General features: G+C 40.0%; 1 protein-coding gene across 11 annotated transcripts in view; it reads left to right on the forward strand.

Annotated features, from left to right (window-relative positions):
* Positions 1-22,721, forward strand: part of DAB1 (DAB adaptor protein 1) — a 703,351-nt gene that overhangs the window by 440,980 nt on the left and 239,650 nt on the right. For 7 of the 11 annotated variants that reach the window (XM_043490443.1, XM_038414579.2, XM_043490447.1 and 4 more), the window contains exon 1: positions 17,124-17,137. The gene's annotated coding sequence lies outside the window, so the exon portion shown is untranslated. Of the gene's footprint in view, positions 1-16,991; positions 17,138-22,721 lie in introns of those variants that run through there. The other 4 variants (XM_043490444.1, XM_043490445.1, XM_043490450.1 and 1 more) reach the window with 1 other exon arrangement.

Genomic DNA, 22,721 nt, shown 5'->3' on the forward strand with positions numbered 1-22,721 from the left:
CATCTTGTTGATTTCAGACCAATTCTCTAATTTGCCAAGGTCATTTTGAATTCTAATCCTATCCTCTAAAGTGCTTGCAATCCCTCCCAGCTTGGTGTTGTCCACACATTTTATAAGCATACTCACCACTCTATTATCCAAGCCATTAATGAAAACATTAATCACAGTATTGAATTGTATCTGAATGTGGGTATTATCTTTGTTTCATCTTGATAGCAAGCCGATTCCCTAAGTTATTAATGCCGTTGCTTGTTTTTTGTGTTTTTTTGCTTATGTTAACAATATAAAGGAGGAATACAGAGCCTCATAAAAGTGCTTTTTGTAGCATAAAGCTACTTTATTTCTCAACAGCATACTAGGGACACTTTATCATAATTGACTTTGGATGATTGCTATCGCGTTGATTGAGTCCCCTCTTGTGAATGTTCACCAGTCTGCAGTGTTGGACCCAGCCTTCAAATCCCACTGAGTCTGAGCAGCATCCGGACACTGTCCCTAGCTCTGGCCTCTTACGATGTGTCTACATAGCAACTAGACACCCACAGCTGGCCCGTGCTAGCTGACTTTTGCTCCTGGGGCTTGGGCTGTAGGGCTGTTTCATTGCAGTGCAGATTCCTGGGCTCAGGCTGAAGCCTTGGCTCTAGGACCTTGCGAGATGGGTGGCTCCCAGACCTTGGGCTGCAGCCCCTCAGCCCGAGCCCTTTGAGCCCGAGTCAGCTGGCATGGGCCATCCTTCAGGGAAGTCAGGGCCATACTGCTCCGTCTTCTGGTGATGGTCTGTTCCTTGCTAGAGAGTTTCAGAGTAGCAGCCGTGTTAGTCTGTATTCGCAAAAAGAAAAGGAGTACTTGTGGCACCTTAGAGACTAACAAATTTATTAGAGCATAAGCATAAGATTTCGTGAGCTACAGCTCACTTCATCGGATGCATTTGGTATCTTAAGTGATCACTCTCCTTACAGTGTGTATGATAAACCCATTGTTTCATGTTCTCTGTGTGTGTATATAAATCTCCCCTCTGTTTTTTCCACCAAATGCATCCGATGAAGTGAGCTGTAGCTCACGAAAGCTTATGCTCTAATAAATTTGTTAGTCTCTAAGGTGCCACAAGTACTCCTTTTCTTTTTGCTAGAGAGTGTGTCTCTTTTTAAAAGCACACTTTCTCCTTCTAGCTTCCCATTGTGGATTTTCCATTTTCCAGAACTGCCAGCCCTTGTGGGCTGCTGGGCATAAAAGGTTACTAAAGCACATAAGAGTAATTAGCAAGCCAGTTGTTTTGGCAGCCAGTAGATGATTCTTTTTTGTTATGTCTCCATTAGGCGAGAAACATGCCTTCCTTTTCTGGGCTTGCTATGCAGCGCATCAGGCTACAAAAATACCAGTTCAAATAGGTTCTCAACATAAGACACACACAGTAGGGTCATACAGAAAAGGGAAGTTCTAATTCACACTGCAGGTTTACAATCATAAAAGATGATCACAGAACTAAATGAGATTCAGAAATTGATGCAGACATATTTCCAAAACTGTCACAATGGTACAATAAACTATTTCTTTTCAGGGTTTCGGTAAGATTAATAACACACTTGATTTCGGTGGCTGGACCCACAACCTATAAGAGATCATTTACAGGAAACCCCAAAAATGTTGAAAAGGAAGATGTAGAATAGAGAAATAGATCTTAAGAAAAATAAAACTTTTTATGTTTTTGGAAAATTGTAAACCAGTATAGCATTATTTAAACTTAATAGGTTTCCACATGCATCAAGTATTACCAATTTGCCATTGATTTGTCAGTATCACTATATTCTGGGCATCTAAAGTATTTTTTTTTATTGCTCAAACCTATCTTCCTTTTATCATATCTTATAGGGATGTCTCTACAATTATGCCTGATGTAATACTTACTGTTGTGGACTGAAGACATTCTGCAGTCTGCTTGTTTACTATGCATTATAAAGTTTAACAGCTTTGTAAACCCACAACTATCTTAATTAAACCTATTTTGTAGAGCTACCAAGAACATTTTTTCCAGTTAATTTAAATATATCGTTTTGGCCTAATAAATAAGAATATCGGCCTGTAGCTTCATGTTTAGAATTTGGAGATGCAGAGACTTTTAATATGCACATTTGAAACTGAAGATGGAATTTGAACGACTGTGGAATTGAATGAATGCTCTAAATGTTGTTTGCTTTTTACTGTACAAAGTTGTCATGAAATGTTAAAATATAAACAAGATTGGTTACTTCAGAAATAACAGAAAACCTATTGAGTACTTTTCAACCCAAAGAATTATACTTTGCTTTATTGTTCACCATAGGGACTGTAGGAAAAAAAATAAGAGAAAATGTGTAACTGCATTAAAAAGAAAAAAGTCACTTCTGATCATGGTGCCTGAGTTGCAACTCCCACTGAACCTGATGGGAGTTGCATTTGTATACCTGAAGGCACAGTTAGGCCTACTAAAACATTCATGAAATAGGGAAGATTCTAACTTGAACTGTAAACTTGAACTTCAGTGGGATATTTTGGGTGCTTATGTACTTTTCTGGATCGGGCCCAGAATGCTCAGCAGCCTACAGGATTGAGCTCCCACTCAGAAGTGGACAATGTGTTTGTAATTTGACCAGTTTCCTGTATTTCTACCGAAAGGGTGGCCTTGACAGCTGACTCATATGACGTGATTTTTGGCAAGTTAACACAGGATATGTTGCTTGAACTCTGCATTATATTTATACCACTCCTTTAATCCTCATAAGCACTGACCAGTATCCAAGTGAGGGGGGGAAAGAATCAGCACTGCCTTTAGAAGAATGCAAATATTTTTAATCAATTATGGTTTATATCTTCAATTTTATTCTCTTTTGACTTCCTTGTGTAAACATTAAACACAAACCGTTTAAAAATACTGTATTTTGCTTGAGGCTTTGGTGATGTTTGCTTCCTCTTAATCTTTGTTCAGTGCAAAGTTAACTTTGGTGGGCTGCTAGTGTTCCGATAGCTTGCACCTCAGGGCATTGCTCCATTAGGGAATTCAGGAAGTGGGATTTTGGGAGTTATGAATGTGATTAAGCCAAGCATAAAGGTAATTATGAAAACGGTAAACAATTTTTAAACTTTAATGCGATCCAGCTGATTTTTATAAAAGTATACTGCTATTTAGTTAAGCAACAGTCAGTGCAGCAAATATTTTATTAATATTTTAATTTTACAGTTCACTCCTTTATGTAATAAAATATGCAGTTATGTGATTTCCTTACTGCCTTTTATGCCAATTTTTCTTCACTCTTAGATATAAAGTATATCAACAAATTAATATTTCTTTATTACAAGATGAGATTGACCTGATAGATATAAGTTCATCTTGTGTCCTAACTGTACGTCTACCGTACCATGAAATTAGCGATCTTTCCTTAATCTGTATTTCTCCCCCTTCATCATGGCAAAGGTGGTTTGGACTGAGGTATTCCTTCCTATGATAATGTTGTTCCCTGTATATTAGTTGGTTCTAAGCTAGTCAGTGACTGTTGCACAGTCTCTTGGCAATTTCACACCAGGATCCTAGTCTTCTATACCTTATTAGAAAGCTTGAATGTTAATTTTTTTAAATTAAATCTTAGTAGCAAACAAATCAACGGGCAGTGCTTCTCCACACAGTGTGGAGTCAGCCTGCAGGAATATAAATACTGTGCTGAATTTAAGAGGGATCATTTTATGATCACTAACAACACTGGTAGTTGTGCCTGATAGGATAATGTAATCAAATGTCACAAGGATGATTGCAGAAGGGTAGGAAATACTCTCTTCTCCGCCATTCCCATGTACCATTTCACAATTGATCAGATCCATGATTTTTGCCTTTTGATGAAGATTCAGTGTTGAGTAGTGCTGGAGGGACCATTTGTAATGGACCATTTGACTGATCTAGTCTGGCACATCAGGTGGTCCTTAGATTCCCAGTCATAGAGAGAGATCCTCTCAAAAATATTGGGCGAGATTCGCAGTTGATTTAATTTGGTGCAGCTCCTTTGAAGTCAATAGAACTCTGCTGATTTACATCAGCTAAGGATCAGGCCCATTGTTGCTATGTTACATATATAGCAAATGGTGATCAGTTTGGGTACATGTCGCTTTTCAGAGAAAAGTGAGAATTGCCATCAAGCAAATCCCACTGTGCCAAGCTTGAGTTGCTGGATTTACTGCAAGATGATCTTGTGGAAGACGTGGAATCCTCCTCAAGATGCAACATGTGGAACAACACTAATAACTGATCCACAACCACTAAAACAGTCTTAGGACTCTTATGGGTGGATGAAAATAGCCGGTGGATCTTCGCAGTTGGGATCCACTGGCCCAGCCCCTATGTCTTTGGAGCTTTGGCCCTGGTCCAGCAAAGAACGTTAGGTTGGGAGCAGTCCTGTTGACTTCAGTGGGAACTACTCACAAGCGTAAAGTTATGTGTGTGCCTAAGTAATTTGCTATCTCAGAGTCTTAGATCCAGTAAGGATCTTAGGCATTGTAATGCATAACCCCTAGGCACCCTGCCATCTAGTGGAATTCTCAGCCCTGAGTTAGGTGCCTAAGAAAGGGATTTTGAGAAGCCAGCAAGTTGAGCAGGGAGTTGCCTAAATGAAATGCTGAGGAAAGGTATTTAGTCATCTAACTCCCATTAACCTGGGCCTCTAGGTGCCTAATTGATGAGCCAGAGAAAGGCGACTTCCTCTGCTTGGGGATCTCCACTATGAACCCTTTCCTGGAGGCAGAAGCATACGTCAGGTCAGCTGCTGAGGTAGCCCCTACCCTAGCATCTGAAATCCAGACGTTTTTTGTAGAAAAACTCCACCCCTTTACAGCCAATAGCCTGGTGCTTAGGGCACTCACCTAGGATACGGGAGATTTGAATTCATGTCCCTACTTAGCACAGGAACTTAAACTAGGGTTTCCTACATCTCAAGTAAGTGCCCTAACACTAGGCTTTAGAGCCAATCTCTGTTTTTCTCTGGCTCAGTTATAGAATCATAGATATGGCGGGCTGGAAGGATCTTGAGAGGTAATCTAGCCCAGCCCAAATGCTGAGGCAAGACTAAGCCTACCTAGATATCTATGACAGGTAGTTGTCCAACTTGTTCTTACCACAACCTTCCCTGGAAGCCTTTTCCAAGGGTTACTTGTCCTTTTAATTAAATTTTTTTTTCCTGATATCTAACCTAAATCTCCTTTGTTGCAGATTAAGCCAATTGCTTCTAGTCTTTTGTTCGGTGGGCATGGAGAATGATTGATTATCATCCTCTCTATAACAGTCCTTAATATATTTGAAGACCCGTACCACGTTCCCCCTCAGCCGTTTGTCAAGACTATGCCCCATTTTTTTTAACCTTTCCTCATAGGTCAGGTTTTCTAAGTCTTGTATCATTTTTGTTGCTTTCTTCTGGACTCTCTCCAGCTTATTTACATCTTGCCTAAAGTATGGCGCCCAAAACTGGATACAATCCTTCAGTTGATGCCTCACCAGTGCTGAGCAGAGTGAGGCAATTATCTCCTGTATCTTACGTCTGACATTCCTGTTAATACCCCCAGAATATTTGCCTTTTTTGTAATTGCATTGCATTGTTGACTCATATTTAATTTGTAGTCACTATAACCCCCAATCCTTTTCAGCAGTATTACCACCTAGCCATTTATTCCCCATTTTGTAGTTACTCATTTGATTTTTAATTCCTAAATGTAGATTTTAGCATCTGGACTTTATTGAATTTCATCTTGTTCATTTCAGACCAGTTCTTGATTTTGTCAAGGTCATTTTTAAATTCTACTCTTGTCCTCCAAAATGCTAGCAATGCCTCCCAGTTTACTGCCACCTGCAAGTGTTATAAGCATACTGTCTACTCCATTATCCAAGCCGTTAATGAAAATATTGAATGGTACCAAATCCAGACAGACCCCTGCGGGACCCCACTAGATATATCTCTCAAGGTTGACTGCAAACTATTGATAACTACTCTTTGAATATTTAATTATTTATACAAAGTTGAACTGCTTCACAGGAGAGGTTAAGAGTATGTCTACACTTGGAGCTGGACGTGTGATTCACAGATCGTGTAGACGTACTCACAGTAGCTCTCAGTGAGCTAGTGTGCTAAAAGTAGTAGAGTAGCCAGGGTAGCATAGGCAGCAGCAGCATGGGCTAGCTGTGTGGTGTATATGGGGTTGAGGTGGGATTGTACTCAGTACGTCTAGCCTGTGTCACTGCTTGCTGCTGCTGTGTCTATGCAACTATTCTTAGCTCAAGTATATCTATGTGATGTGGGAATCACACCCCTAGCCCATAGTGGATACATAGCCTGAGAGAGATCTACCCTAGACTATCCTGTAGCTTGGTGGTTTGGGTCCTCACCTGGAATGTGAGAGAATTCCGTTCAACTCCCTACTCTAAATCAAGCAGAGCAAGGATTTGAAACTGGTCTCCCACATCTCAGGTGGGTTATTGGCTATTTTGGGGACACGTATATATTCTTTATACAGTTCATATTATTTTGCTCTCTTTTTCTGGATTGTATTAGATTCTCTCCTGCTGCTCCACAGTGATTTTTAAAATCTGATATTTCTATGCTGGATGATGCACGATGTATTTTGTTACTCTACAGAAATAGACCTTTCAATCTTTTCTGATGATATTTTTGTGTTTCCCAAGGTAACTTGGAAAACTGGTTTGTTAAGCAGGAGAAATGGGCCTCAGGGAATCAGTAAAAATTGTGCTGCCCTCTATGAAATTAGTTTTGGGTCACATTTGACATCACTGTCTGAGACTGAATAAGTCCCATTTCATTATTACAGAGTACAGTGCATGAATTGTCATATGTCTGGATCAGCACAGGCAGTGCTCTGGGAACTGTAGTTTCTAGGTTTTATCTGCATATTAAAGGTAATTGTAGTCTCATGCCGTGGTGTTTTTGCTGCTTTGAGGTGGCTAAGGTATAGCAAAGCAGGAGAACCTTGAGAAGTAGTTTAGAGACTTACCATGTATTTTAGAACTTTGTCTGAAATCCTCATCAGTGATGAATTGCCTCATTAAAAGATGCCTAGATAAAAGGTGTTATGCAAATGGAAAATATTAGTAGTATTTGGTGCTGCAAGATTCTGAGATGGATCTGGATCTACCTCCTATGTTAAGTCGTCATCTACATAAAAGTAAGGACTTTCTTTACTGTATCAGATAACTCATTGGGAATGCAGCTGTTTTGGAGTGTGGTTTCCTTCAATAATGTCTTGGAGTGACAGCACAATCTCAATCCCAAATTCCCTGCTATCCAAACCAGGGTGGTGCTCCCCTGATATCTTCCTCCCCCAACATTCAGAAAATTTAATTTGTACTGTAAAATGCAAAGGGTTGACTTGTTGAGTCACCATAAAAACAGCCATACTGGATCAGACCAATGGTACATCTTGCCCAGTATCCTGTCTCTGACCAGTGGCCAGTGCCAGATGCTTCGGAGAGAATGAACAGAACAGGACAATTTTGAGTGAACCATCCCTATCATCCAGTCCCAGCTTTTGGCAATCAGAGGTGTAGGGATACCCAGAGCTATTGAGGGACCTATGCTCCAAGAACGTATCTAATTCTTTTTTGAACCCAGTTATACTTTTGCCCTTCACAACGTTCCATGACAGCTAGTTCCACATGTTGACTATGCGTTGTGTGAAGAAGTACTTCCTTAAGTTTTTCTTAAACCTACTGCCTATTAATTGTATTAGGTGGCCCCTAGTTCTTGTGTTATGTGAAGGGGTAAATTACACTTCCTTATTCACTTTCTGAATACCATTCCTACTTTCATTGACCTGTATCATATTCCCCCTTTGTCATCTCTTTTCTAAGATGAACAGTTCCAGTTTTTTAATATCTCTTTATATGGAAGTTGCTCCATGCTCCTAATCATTTTTGTTGCCCCTCTCTGCACTTTATTCAAAGGGTTTTGCAGAAAACCTCACATCATCCCCTTCAGCTCCAATCACTGATGCCCTCCATCCATTAGGAACGAGAAGGAATGTCAGTCTATTTTGCAATTTCCCAGAAATTTTGGATTTTGGACTAACTCTAGTTTTGATGCTAGTAAACCATTCTGTCAGGGCTGAAAGGTTCACCATCTAGTTGCAGAGATCAGTGTTACTGCACAAAGTAGACCTGTGTACTTCAGACTTGAAGGAGGCAAAATCATTTCCATTAGATTGTCTCATAAAGAATTTAAGGCTTGCTGCCTGAGATAACACTGTTTATACCCAAGGCTGCCTTTGTGTCTTTTATCTTTGGGTCTCTCCTGGGGTCATTATGATTCCAAGGGTCACTCCCCATAAGAAGATAGGCTGTTGTGGATAAAGCAGTACATACGGTTGAATGGATGCATTGTGCATTGAGATGTACTGTTGGCTTGTAAATATTAAAGAACAGAGAAAGTGAAGAAAGTCTTCTCCACCCACTCTAAGAGGATGACATTAGTATCCGGGGAGCACATTTTCAGTGGTTTACAGTTAATAATAGGATTTTTAGATGCTGCTGTGAGCAAAAGACTGGCACACAATGGGCAATGTAGAAAAGGCTGTGAAGAAAAATATCTTAGAATCTTCAGCACAGTTTTTAACATGTAGTGTGAACAAATAGTGCTAATTAATTTTAAAAAGTTTATAAGGGTTATATGGGAGTAATATTTTTACCTTCTCTTTCCGTTCCTTGCATACTTTTTATTTATTTTCCTTTCTTTCTCTGTGCTTATGATCTTGTTTATCTTTCTCATGTTTTATAGAATATAAGTAATATTAGAAGATCAAATATTAATATTACGTGTATGTCCCTTCTCATCATAATACAAATATAACAAGGAGGAAGTCACAGGCAGCTGGAATTCCTTAGAACTTAGACTGACACCAGTTCAAAAAATATTTCCTTTTCCTTTTTTATATTTTATATACATACATACATATATACATAACTTTCTTAGACTAAGTAAAGTGTTAAAATGGCTGGCATCATCTATTGGTGAAAGTGTAGAACAAATAATTTTTAACACTGTACATCCATGTTTCTCAAAGTGTGGAACTTGCCCCCTTGAAGGACTTTTCATTGGTCAGACGTCTTAATTGTTCTTCAGCATCTCAGTAAGTCTTCAGTGTTTGTGATTGCAGGGAAAGACTTCAAAATGTGCTCAGGTACAAATGATGAGGCAATGTCTGCCTGAATTTTTAGAGACCCTGAAATAGTAGATCCAATGTGTGAATTGTCCCATTCATTTTAATGGGCATTAACTCAACTGCCAGTAATTATCCTTTAAATGTAAATATTGTTAACCATTTCATTGTTACCAAAGCATGAAGCTCACGAAAGCTTATGCTCAAATAAATTCGTTAGTCTCTAAGGTGCCACAAGTGCTCCTTTTCTTTTTAAGAAAAGAGAGAAAGTATCATATTATGAAGGTCTATATCAATATTTGCCAAAGTATGGGGTGTGTCCCTCCAGCATGTGAACAATTACTGGAGCAGGGTGTATGGAAAATGTCTGCATTAAGATGGTTAGCCTTTCAGTAACACACAGTGAGGTTAAAAGGGGAGTGTGATTGGTTTCAATTTCTTGTAGGGAAGTTTGCTAAATGTGGTTGTATGCCATACTAAAGAAATTATTTTTACTTTTCTACTAAAAACTTGTTAAACATAGGGCTTGTCTACACTGGCACTTTACAGCACTGCAACTTTCTTGCTCAGTTGTGTCCAACCCCCCCCCCCCCGAGCGCTGCAAGTTTCAGTGTTGTAACGTGTCAGTATAGAGCGTGTACCTGTGCTCCCAGCACTGATAGCTATGCTCCTCGTGCATGTGGTTTTTTTAGAGTGCTGGGAGAGCTGTCTCTCAGAGCTGTGCTGTGACTGCACAAGCTGCAGTAGTGCTTTAACGTTGCCAGTGAAGATGTGCCCATAATTACACAGGAATGACCATACCGGGTGAAACTTATGGTCCTTCTAGCCCAGTATCTTGTCTTTCAAGAGTGGCTGGTGCCAGGTGCTTCAGTGGACAGGAACAGATGACAAGTTGTCATCCAGTCCCAGCTTCTGGCAGTCAGAGGTTTAGGGATACCCACAGCATGGGTTGCATCCCAGACCATCCTGGCTAATAGCCATGGCTGGACATATCGTCTATGAACTTATCTAATTCTTTTTTTAACCCAGTTATACTTCTGACCTTCACTATAACCCCTGGCAATGTTTTGCACGGGGTGACTCTGTGTTGTGGGAAGGAGTACCTCCTTACATTGGTTTTAAACCGGCTGCCTATTAATTTCATTGGGTGACCCCTGGTTCTTTTCTTATGTGAAGGGGTCAACAACACTTCCTCATTCACTTTCTCTGCACCATTCATGATTTTCTAGACCTTTATCATACCCCCCTCACCCTCCAGTCATCTCTTTTCTTAGCTGAACAGACCCAGTCTTTTTAATCTCTCCTCCTAAGGAAAAAAAGAAAAGGAGTACTTGTGGCACCTTAGAGACTAACAAATTTATTTGAGCATAAGCTTTCGTGATACATCCGATGAAGTGAGCTGTAGCTCATGAAAGTTTATGCTCAAATAAATTTGTTAGTCTCTAAGGTGCCACAAGTACTCCTTTTCTTTTTTGCGAATATAGACTAACACGGCTACTACTCTGAATCCTCCTAAGGAAGCTGTTACCGACCCCTCATCACTTTTGTTGCTCTTCTCCGCACATTTCCCTATTCGAATTTTTTTTTTTGAGATGGGGTGACCAGAACAACACACAGTTTTCAAAATGTGGGGATACTATGGATTTATACAGTGGCATTATGGTATTTTCAGTCTTATGGTCTATCCCTTTCCTATGGTTCCTAACATTCTGTTGTCTTTTTTTCACTGTCACTGCACATTGGGCAGACAGTTTCAGAGAACTATGCACGATGGCACCAAGATCTCTTTTTTGAGTGGAAACAGCTAATTTAGACCCCACCATTTTGTCTGTATAGTTGAGGTTATGTTTTCCAATGTGCGTTACTTTGCAGTGATCAACGTAGAAAATTGTTCTACTGTTGTGGTTTTAAATATTTCAAGTGAAAAATATTTATCTAGTTTCATGTCAGATATTGTTATTTAAGAATAGTTTGGAGATAAATGTATTCACTATGGACCAGATGGAGCCATGTGGATTCATATCCGGAGATGTGAATCTTTGTCTGCCCTTGCAGAAGAGGAAGTCAGCTGACTGATGTATCACTCCTTTCCCCCAGCCCCAGAGAGATTTGTGAGTGTGTGAGAGAGTGAAAGGTCCTGAGAAAGGTACCGTCACCATGTTACCCTTATGAAGAATCATCTTGGAAATTAGTGCAGCTTGATAACTCATGAGTGGAGCATCTTCTATGCTGGGGTAGTCCATAGGCAACAACTGGCAGGGCAGACCTGTTAGGATGAATCTTATCAGGAGGCATCACAGTCCCGCCCCTCCCACCCCCTTTGGAGGGACTCATAGAATTTAATGGCCAAATCTACCCACTTGGCAGAACTATAGGAAACTCTCTGAGAGAAACCTCATTGTTTCTTGATCTGTCTGGGTTTTTCTATGTAGAGAGTTACTTGATCCTATAAAAATAGTTACCATAGTGTGTAAATCAATGGATAAAGATGATGGTTTTTAATGTGAAAGGAGTCACATTAAGCTTCAACATACAGTAAACTGCAGATTAGTAATGTGCTTACCTGGAACACCAAGTTAGATATAGGGCTCAGTGTATGGTGTACTTTTGACTCTGAGAGTTTTGTGGTTATTGTAAATAATGGCTGCCTGAAAGTGATTTTTTTTTAAGAACCTCAGTGAAAAGTTTTTGCTCATATACTATTTCTGTGTTATACTAGGAAGAGCTCATGAGGTCTGCTTGGTGGTTTCAAAACAATATACAACATTTACAAAGAAATATCCTGGTTTGGGCACCCAGAAAAACAGTTTTCAAAAGAAATAAAATTAATCATTTAAAATAGTGGAGCCTTTTTTTTTAAAAAAAGTATTTCTTACCATTTTTATCTCTCAAGACTTCCAATCAACAGTATGTCACAGCCCATTTCAAAAGTATAACATGGAAGAAAATCTAGAAAAAACAGCCCATGATATAAGAGAGTGAAGAGTAAAAGATTATGTCCACCCTAAGTACTGTGTGCTATTAACGTATAGTATTTTGTTCATCAGAACAACTTTCAAACTGGAATTATTGGTGATTAAATGTACCACCCATCCACTTTCTGTTGGGTGCAAAATGCAGGTTTTATAACTGCTAACTCACATGCACAACAATTTAACAGTGTGCTAATCAATTGAATGGGCTAAATCTTTTAAACATTAGGGTTGGGATTTTCAAATACATTGGATCTTGTGACATTTCAGCCCCATATATGATTCCCTGGAGCATTAATATAACCTGTAGACAAACTAATAATGAATTTTGTACAAACAAATCAGAGGTTCTGAAATACAAATACTAGTGGCCATTCACACCCTTGCTGTCCACCACAAACTTTTTTTTAAAGAATTGCTTGTGAGACTGTGCAGTGCAGGCCGGTGAGACAATTCACTCTAATGGAGACTTCAGGCTTCTGCTGCAATATAATTCATTTATATCTGGTGAAAACTTTCCCATGCTTTTCTTCCTTGCATTTTGTTAGGATGTGATTATCTAACACCTCTTCATGCGTAGGGGCTCATTTGCACATCCAATCTGCTGGCACTTAACATTAAAAAGGTGGAAGAGCAGTTTTTAATCTAAGAGATGGAGGAAGCAGATTACTACAGAGGCGCACGTGGGTCGGACAGAGACTTCTCTTAGAGGAGAGTCAATTGATAGAGATTCTCTAGGTTTTAGTCAGGAGGAGGGGATGGAAGAGGATAAAGTATGGGCCTGATCAGACGAGAAGCATTCACATAAAGAATCTGACATATCAGAAAAGGGCAGACAAATAAACAGTGACAAGTTTTTAAAGTGCGTGTACACAAATGCTAGAAGTCTAAATAAGATGGATGGACTAGAGTGCCTTGTGTTAAAGGAGGATATTGATATCATAGGCATCACAGAAACCTGGTGGAGTGAGGACAATCAATGGGACACAATCATTCCGGGGTACAAAATATATCGGAAGGACAGAACAGGTCGTGCGGTGCAGGGAGAGTGGCACTATATGTGAAAGGAAATGTAGAATCAAATGAAATAAAAATCTTAAATGAATCCACATTTTCCATAGAATCTCTATGGATAGTAATTCCATGCTTTAATAAGAATATAACAGTAAGGATCTATTATCGACCACCTGACCAGGACGGTGATAGTGACGATGAAATGCTAAGGGAGATTATAGAGGCTATCAAAATAAAAAACTCATTAATAGTGGGGGATTTCAATTATCCACATATTGACTGGGTACATGTCACCTCAGGACGAAATGCAGAGACAAAATTTCTTGATTCTTTAAATAACTGCTTCTTGGAGCAGCTGGTACAGGAACCCACAAGGGGAGAGGCAACTCTCGATCTAGTCCTGACTGGAGCGCAGGATCTGGTCCAAGAAGTAACTGTAACTGGACCGCTTGGAAATAGTGACCATAATATAATAACATTTAACATTCCTGTGGTGGGGAGAACACCTCAACAACCCAACACTGTGGCATTTAATTTCAGAAAGGGAAACTATGCAAAAATGAGATTAGTTAAACAGAAACTAAAAGTTACAGTGACTAGAGTGAAATCCCTGCAAGCTGCATGGACACTTTTCAAAGACACCATAATAGAGGCTCAACTTAAATGTATACCCCAAATTAAAAAAGAACAGTAAAAGAACTAAAAAAGCTTAACAACCATGTAAAAGAAGCAGTGAGAGATAAAAAGACATCTTTTAAAAAGTGGAAGTCAAAATTCATTATTAGTTACCTTTCCTAGTGAGGTAAATAGAAAGGAGCATAAAAACTGTCAAATTAAATGTAAAAATGTAATAAGAAAAGCCAAAAAGGAGTTTGAAGAACAGCTAGCCAAAAACTCAAAAGGTAATAACAAAATGTTTTTTAAGTACATCAGAAGCAGGAAGCTTGCTAAACAACCAGTGGGGCCCCGGACGATCGAGATACAAAAGGAGCACTTAAAGATGATAAAGTCATTGCAGAGAAACTAAATGAATTTGTTGCTTCCGTCTTCACTGCTGAGGATGTTAGGGAGGTTCCCAAACCTGAGCCGTCTTTTGTAGGTGACAAATCTGAGGAATTGTCACAGATTGAAGTGTCACTAGAGGAGGTTTTGGAATTAATTGAGAAACTTAACAGTAACAAGTCACCGGGACCAGATGGCATTCACCCAAGAGTTCTGAAAGAACTCAAATGTGATAGTGCGGAACTATTAACTATGGTTTGTAACCTGTCCTTTAAACCAGCTACAGTACCCAATGACTGGAAGATAGCTAATGTAATGCCAATATTTAAGAAGGGCTCTAGAGATGATCCTGGCAATTACAGACCAGTAAGTCTAACTTCAGTACCGGGCAAATTAGTTGAAACAATAGTAAAGAATAAAATGGTCAGACACATAGAAGAACATAAATTGTTGCGCAAAAGTCAACATGGTTTCTGGAAAGGGAGATTATGTTTTACTAATCTATTAGAGTTCTTTGAGGGGGTCAACAAATATGTGGACAAGGGGGATCCAGTGGACATAGTGTACTTAGATTTCCAGAAAGCCTTTGACAAAGTCCCTCACCAAAGGCTCTTACGTAAATTAAGTTAAATGGGATAAGAGGGAAGAACCTTTTATGGATTGAGAACTGGTTAAAAGACAGGGAACAAAGGGTAGGAATAAATGGTAAATTTTCAGAATGGAGAGGGATAACTAGTGGTGTTCCCCAAGGGTCAGTCTTAGGACCAATCAACTTATTCATAAATGATCTGGAGATAGGGGTAAACAGTGAGGTGGCAAAGTTTGCAGATGATACTAAACTGCTCAAGATATAAGACCAAAGCAGATTGTGAAAAACTTCAAAAAGATCTCACAAAACTAAGTGATTGGGCAACAAAATGGCAAATGATATTTTAATGTGGATAAATGTAAAGTAATGCACACTGCGAAAAAATAACCCCAACTATACGTACAATATGATGGGGGCTAATTTAGCTACAACCAATCAGGAGAAAGATCTTGGAGTCATCGTGGATAGTTCTCTGAAGACGTCCATGCAGCTTGCAGCGGCAGTCAAAAAAGCAAACTGGATGTTAGGAATTATTAAAAAAGGGATAGAGAATAAGACAGAGAATATCTTATTCCCCTTATATAAATCCGTGGTACGTCCACATCTTGAATACTGCGTACAGATGTGGTCCCCTCATCGCAAAAAAGATATACAGGCATTAGAAAAGGGCAACTAAAATGATTAAGGGTTTGGAAGGGGCGCTATATGAGGAGAGATTAAAGAGGCTAGGACTTTTCAGCGTGGAAAAGAGGAGACTAAGGGGGAATGTGACAGAGGTATATAAAATCATGAGTGGTGTGGAGAAAGTGAATAAGGAAAAGTTATTTACTTGTTCCCATAATATAAGAAGTAGGGGCCAACAAATGAAATTAATGGGTATCAGGTTTAAAACCAATAAAAGGAAGTTCTTCACTCAGCGCACAGTCAACCTGTGGAACTCCTTGCCTGAGGAGGTTGTGAAGACTAGGACTATAACAGGGTTTAAAAGAGAACTGGATAAATTCATGGAGGTTAAATCCATTCATGGCTGTTAGCCAGGATGGGTAAGGAATGGTGTCCCTAGCCTCTGTTTGTCAGAAGGTGGAGATGGATGGCAGGAGAGAGATCACTAGATCATTACCTATTAGGTTCACTCCCTCTGGGGCACCTGGCATTGGCCACTGTCGGTAGACAGGATACTGGGCTGGATGGACCTTTCGTCTGACCCAATATGGCCATTCTTATGTTCTTATCCGAATTTAAAACTTTGGGTATTAGATGACTCCTGTGATGTCAGTGAGATTGGCTTTTCCCTGCCGTTAGGTAATCCTAATATATTGTTGATTATGATGAATAAATGAATATTTTACTCACAAAGTTACTCGCCCCAGGTGACTGACTGGTTAAATAGAATTTTATGAGGCATATACCAATTGTATACTTCAGTACAACATCATCTTTCTTATGCCTGAGTAATGCTTGAAACTTCAGAAGGTCATTGTTGTGCATCTGCAGATCTTTCTTCCATATAGACAGCTGGGATTGTGTGACCTGGGAGGTAGCTTTTCAGCACATTCATTTGACTTGTAAAAAGCTCTAGTCCTCCATGGAGTCCTTCAGGGCTGTAAGCCATCCATTTCCTTATGTGTGACCTGTGTGATTTCATGTGTCTTGTGTGAGAGCAGACTCTTAGGAAAAGTAGCAGGCCAATGGGTGGTTTGCTGTGGACCTTCATGGGTTTTTGCTTATGCATTTGGGTCCCTTCTATCCTTGACTGTGGGATTAAATTTTAATAAACCATAATATTAAAACTGACTGAGCTATAAAACTAATTAAAATGAGGCAGGTAAGAAAAATGCATCTGTCTCTGAAGCTGATCCCTAGGGAAAAAATCTTCCAATCAAATAGCGTGTGGAGAAGATTCAGAATGAAGTCTTCCTTGGTAGAGCATGGCGCTATCTCAGGATTATCTAACACTTTTTCCTGTGGACTTTTCTCCACTTGAAGCTTTTCTAGCATCAGGCTCTGAACAGTTGTAATCAGAAAATGCATAATTTAATAGAGGGTTGTCCCTTGCAGAAAAAATATAGTATAATAATCCTGTAATTAGAGGCTGTATCTTAATACATGCACATAAGGGGTCTGAATTAAGGTTGCACAGGCAAGTTTGAAAAAGTTTTTTATTACTTGTTTTTATGTTAAGGGCCAAATTCTGCTTTCTGATAAGTATACCCTATTTCCACTGATTTCTGTTGCAGACCTGAAGAAAGACCTGCCCCTCACACATGGTTGATGGCCTGCGTGGAGAGTACTGAGATTAGAGTGTGTGGACTCCCTCTGTAGGGACCTGAGCACAGGGTGGATTGTATCTCAGGTGCTGCTCCCCACTTCTGCATGGTTAGAGGTGAGTTCTGTGTGCACTCTATGAAAACAGATGAAAAAGGGCACCATCTATAGGGGCACAATTCTAAGTCTTTTTAAAATCCTTAACTGATTTATTAATTCATACTTCCTGGATACAATTTTCAAAAATGGCCATGTAGTTTAGGAATCTGAGTCCCAATGACTTTCAGTGGGACTTCGGCCCCTACGGTACATCTGCACTGCAAAACAAACAAACAAACAAAAAAAACCACTGCGTTAGCAAGTCTCAGAGCCTGAGTCTGCTGACTTGGGCTTGCTGGGCTTATGCTACAAGGCAAAAAAAAAAAATAGGAGTAAAGACGTTCAGGCTGAGGCTGGAGCCCAGGCTCGGAAACTCAGTGATAAGGGGAGCATGTCAGAGTTCAGGCTGTAGCCCACATTGGAATATGTAGCTCTTTTTAGCCCTGTGGTACTAGCTTGAGTCAATTGAACTGGGCTCTGAGACCTGCTGCCCCAGGGTTTTTCCCCCCTGCAATGTAGACAATACCCTATGATTCCTAGTGTCTTAGAATGGCTTGTTTGTGTCATTTTCCTTATAGTTAGGGCCCTGCCAAATTCACAGACATGAAAGATGCATCACGGACCGTGAAATCTGGACTTTTGTGTGCTTTTACCCTACTCTATACAGATTTCATGGAGACCAGCGTTTCTCAAATTTGGGGTCCTCACCCAAAAGGAAGTTGCAAGGGGGTTGCAAGGTTATTTTAAGGGGGTTGCGGTATTGCTGCCCTTAATTCTGCACTGCTGCCTTCAGAACTGGGTGGCTGGAGAGTGGCGGCTGCTGACTGAAAGCCCAGCTTTGTAGACAGCAGTGCAGAAGTAGGGGTGGCAATACCATACCATGCCATCCTTACTTCTGCACTGTTGCTGGTGACAGCTCTGCTTTCAGAGCTGGGATCCCAGCCGGCAGCTGCTGCTCTCCCGCTGCCCAGCTCTGAAGGCAGCGACGTCGCCAGCAGCAGCGCAGAAGTTATGGTAGCAGTATCACAACTCCCCCGTACAATAGCATTGCAGTCCCCTTCACAACTTCTTTTTGGGTCAGGACCCCTACAATTACAACACTGTGAAATTTCAGATTTAAATAGCTGAAATCATGAAATCTGCGCTTTTAAAAATCCTCTGACCATGAAATTGACCAAAATGGACCTTGAATTTGGTAGGGCCCTAATTATAGTTTTTGTGAGAGTCTTTTTTTTCTTTTTCTTTTTTCTTTCCTCCCTTTCCCTTCTCTTCTCACAAAAACAATACCTTCAAGTAATGAGCAATCTGAGGTAATTCAAGGCTGATTTTAGATCAGAGGGGGAAGTTTAACTCTTGATATATATACATACATACACACAATTTCACTGAGCTTTCGTGGGAGCTAAACATACGTGCATACACATGCACACTGAGAACACAAGGCCTCAGACTTATGCAATTATGCAGCCACCTATACTGCAATATAATTTCCCTGTTTTTCCACATACAGCACAACTCCACCATTTTGCTGTCATAGTTTCTCTTTTTACCATTCTGCGTGCTTTTGTGGGGATCAATAGCTCCACAGAGCAGAAAGCCATGGGAGGCTGCGTGGTTCAGGGATTCTGTGCTCCTGAGTGGTACGGTCAATGGCTTAAGCAACTGAAGAGTATGCAAGGAGGATAGGGAGATTTCTCATTAGAAGGTACCTGCTTAGGACTCTGTTGGGTGGGCCTTTGCTCCAGGTGGTAGAGGTGGTAGAAAATCCTGTGGGTGACTTAGACTGGAAAAAAGGGTGGAGTGGATCAGGGAGCCAGTGAGGAGCAGAAGAGGCTGAGGGAGGCATTATATCAGCTTTTCAGCAAGGAGCCATTATAATGAAAATGAGGTGGTCTTCTTCATATAAAATGCAAAGAACCTGATCCAGAGATCACTGAAATCAATGGATATACCCTCAGTGATTTTGCAGGGCTCTGGAACATGTCTGAAGCACACTGAAGGTAGAGGGGAAAGAATTTCACCCATACAGTTTTCTCTAGAGTCTAGGGCTCAGTGATGTGTAGAGGATTTGAGATGAGATGGGGGAGACATAAAAACTAATCCAGCCTGACAGGTGGGAGCTCTTGTTAAAACTGGATTGGTTTCCACATCAAGAACTTTAAGTGAATAAAGGCCATGGGGCTTTGCCAGCCATGCATGTGGCTAGAATGCTTAGGCAGCAACGGGATGAGATAAAGCTGGAATGTCAGACTTAATTTCCTTGCTTTTCTTGTTTGTGTCAAAATCTTAATGTTACTTAAATATCTATCGTGCAGTAATTTAAACATGATTTACCACAGGTTTTCATAGCAAGTGGTGCATTATTAATGAGAACATAATGGGAATAGCTTCTGCTATTTACTAGCAATATCAGGTGTTGTCCTCAATTCTCAGAATTAATGGCATATAAAAGGAACTTCCATCCTTTTCTCTCATGATCCTCCAAACTGTAAGACCTTTTTAACTCATAGGCTTTGTTTAAGTATGAACCATGTTCCTCAAGAAAGACAGATTGGAGAGAGTTGATACAATTAAATAAAAAATAGTTCTGTTATTTATCAAACATCGTTAGAACCTGTGTTGTGCAACCACAAAGCCAGATGAGTAGGGAGCTACCTTTTGCAGTGGGCAAGGGGTCAGGGTGCTAGGGCCGTGACAGAAATCTGTGCTTTGGAGTAGCTAAGTTACAAAGAATGTTTGTAGTTATTATAATTATATGTATGAGTTTTGTGGTGTCCTTAGGTTGTTCTTTAGGTCCTATAGAACATTACAGAATATTCTTACCTGGAGAGGTCTGGAGTAAGTCTAGAAAAATCTTACCAGATTTTTATTAATTCCTCACATACATTCAGATTGTACTATCAATGCAGTTAAATCACCTCCCTGTTCTCCAACCATTCTTTTGTATATTTTTAGGTAGTTGATGATTATGTTCTGGAAATATCTTGGTCTTGTTACTGGTTTAGACTTACCAGTTTAGACAGATTTATTCTGCTTATTCCAGGGAATAAAACAGAAAAATGCATTTCTACTATTCTAGTTAATAGATCCGGGAAGTAATTTGCAGATGTGGTAACAATGGGTCTTATATAATAGAACAAAATGCATGGGTAATTCATGAGGAGGATACACCTGTATTGTTAAGATTTTCACATTTTACTCTTACTTGTAAGCTGTATATTGCTCTCCTGTGCTTTCCACCATTAAGTACTAATGGTATTGCATTAGTAAAAAGCACCAATATCTTGATTGGCTCTGCAAAAATGTACACAGAGGCAAATAACCTATTTTACGGTGTTACGGTGAACTGTGTTATTTGTTTATAACTATTCACTTAGCTTATCACTCTGCGTGCTACATATTGTTAAAATTTAACCACCGCTCTGCATCACTGTTGTTATAGAGGCTGGACTGAGGGAGAAAAGGGAAAGAGCAAAATGACTGGCAGTTAGGTACTTAAATCAGGCAACATACTGATTTATTTGTTTTCAGGAACATAAGGTGAAATGAGGGTAGCTGTTTTTATAACTAAGATGCACAGATCAGCCATTAGCTGTAAAGGTCATAGATGCAAATCAAAATAGTTTTTGAGAATGCTAGCATACTCGAAAATGACTTTCTATTCACATAGTATATAGTCATTCTGAAACTTATATGATATCAGGGTTCTGTTAAGGTTACACAAAGAATAAGACGAGAATCATTTTTGTTAAAACGCTTTGACTGCAAAAGAACTGCATATGAAGTATACAAAAATTCAGAGGAAGGGCACTGCAAGTTCTTTATCAGCAGCAGGCTGTGTTGTACTTATAGCTTGAAACATTTTAATCATAAACAGGACCCTTATATGTTGCTCTCTAGTACATGTAAATTGTAATATTGGCTGCCAGACAAATGCGTCACAGTCTTACCTACATGCCAGAACAGGAGGCCTGAGTCTCTTTGCATTTAGTGTATTTGGAAATGTTAATGGTGTGGTTCTTAGCTAACGTACAAATCCTAGAGAAACCACTGACAGTTTTATATGACCACTTCGTAAGTATTCATTTGCGTGCCCGATATTTATTTGTGGGGCGGGGAGGTCAGACAGTAAATACTGGTTTTCACTGTCAACATCAGGAGATTTCACAAGGGATAAAACTGCATTTCTCCTAACTTTTTTGAGGGTTAACTTTGTCCATTTAGTAACTATAGCCACATTTTTTGATCTTTATCAGTTTTTCACTTGTGGAAACTGCCTCTCCTCCCCCCCACGCACTGAAAACAGTGAACACTGATGATTATGTGATGTTTGTATGAAACTTTAACTTCATATACAGTTTCTCCAGTGGTGAGATTTATTTATTTTCACAATCCTAAATGGCTCCTGAGCTCCTAAAAGTGGTGTGAAGTCTTCAGGAAAAAAACAGATTGTTCTCAAATTAGATTAGGCCCTTCTGGTATTTTAAACCTCCAGAGGACACTAAAAATCTTTGCTCAACAATGGTCACCATTTTTGAAGAGTGATGCAATCTGTTTCTCATGATTGGTTTACCTGGGCAAGCCTACTAAGGTCTGGCCTTTTTATGTTCTTGCAACTTCAGGATTGAAGTTTCACAAATTGTATACAATTAAACACAGCTGGAATGCAGCCACTTGTGAAAAACAGAAATACATTAGAGGATCTTTCCATAAAATACATTGATTGGAATGGGGTCTTTTTCAGTGTTTCACAGATGACTCCTTGCCTCACAGGGTCCAATCTAGAGCTCAGACAAGGGGAATGTTCTCTCAGATTTAGGATAATAGAGGCACACAGGTGAATACGAATTCATATTTATTTTGATGAGCATCTGGGTTGCTGAGACCTGTCCCTCTCCTACTTTTCAGCTGTACAAGCGTGCTCTCTCCCAGACCAAGAGGCAGCAGGAACAGTGGCAGGCTGTGTGGTCACACACTGGTGATCATGAGGGAAGTGGGGGAGGGAGGAAGAGAGGGAAGAGATGCTGGACAGGTAGCTGGGGATAACAGGGAGTACGAAGCTCATTTCAAAGAGCTCTTTTCCTGGTCTCCTTTCTTCTGGACTGCCCCACAACTCCCCAGCGCAGAGAGTTGTTTTAAAACATGTTAGTGTATTGTGTTACTTGGTCCACTCTGGCAAGCCAGCCTGTCTTCTGTGTTGGTGGAACTGCTGCTGGGTTAGTTTCAGTGACCTTACTGGGCTTGGCCATAGATATTTTATGCTGAATCAGCTCATTGTAGATATTGATGTGTGTTTATTAGATGACATTTAACTAGCTAAATAAAGTATACATTAGCAGTTATTTATCTAGCTGTTTAAATAGCCCATAATAAATGTACATGGGTAACTACAATGGCCTACAATGATCTCTTTCTATGGCTCACTTGTGGGGGGGTGGAAAGGGCAGGGGAGGGGAATGTGGGAGTGAGGGGAGGGGGATGGAGAAGAAAAGGGGTTAGGGGATCGCAGGATAAGCAGGAGCCCAGCATGCGGCATCCCCTCAGTAGCAGCAGGGGCTTCCCCGTTAAGCAGGCCCATTGAACCTTCGCCCTGACAAGCCCTA

Source organism: Dermochelys coriacea, chromosome 8 (genome assembly GCF_009764565.3).
Source record: "Dermochelys coriacea isolate rDerCor1 chromosome 8, rDerCor1.pri.v4, whole genome shotgun sequence".
Lineage (NCBI taxonomy): Eukaryota > Metazoa > Chordata > Testudines > Dermochelyidae > Dermochelys > Dermochelys coriacea.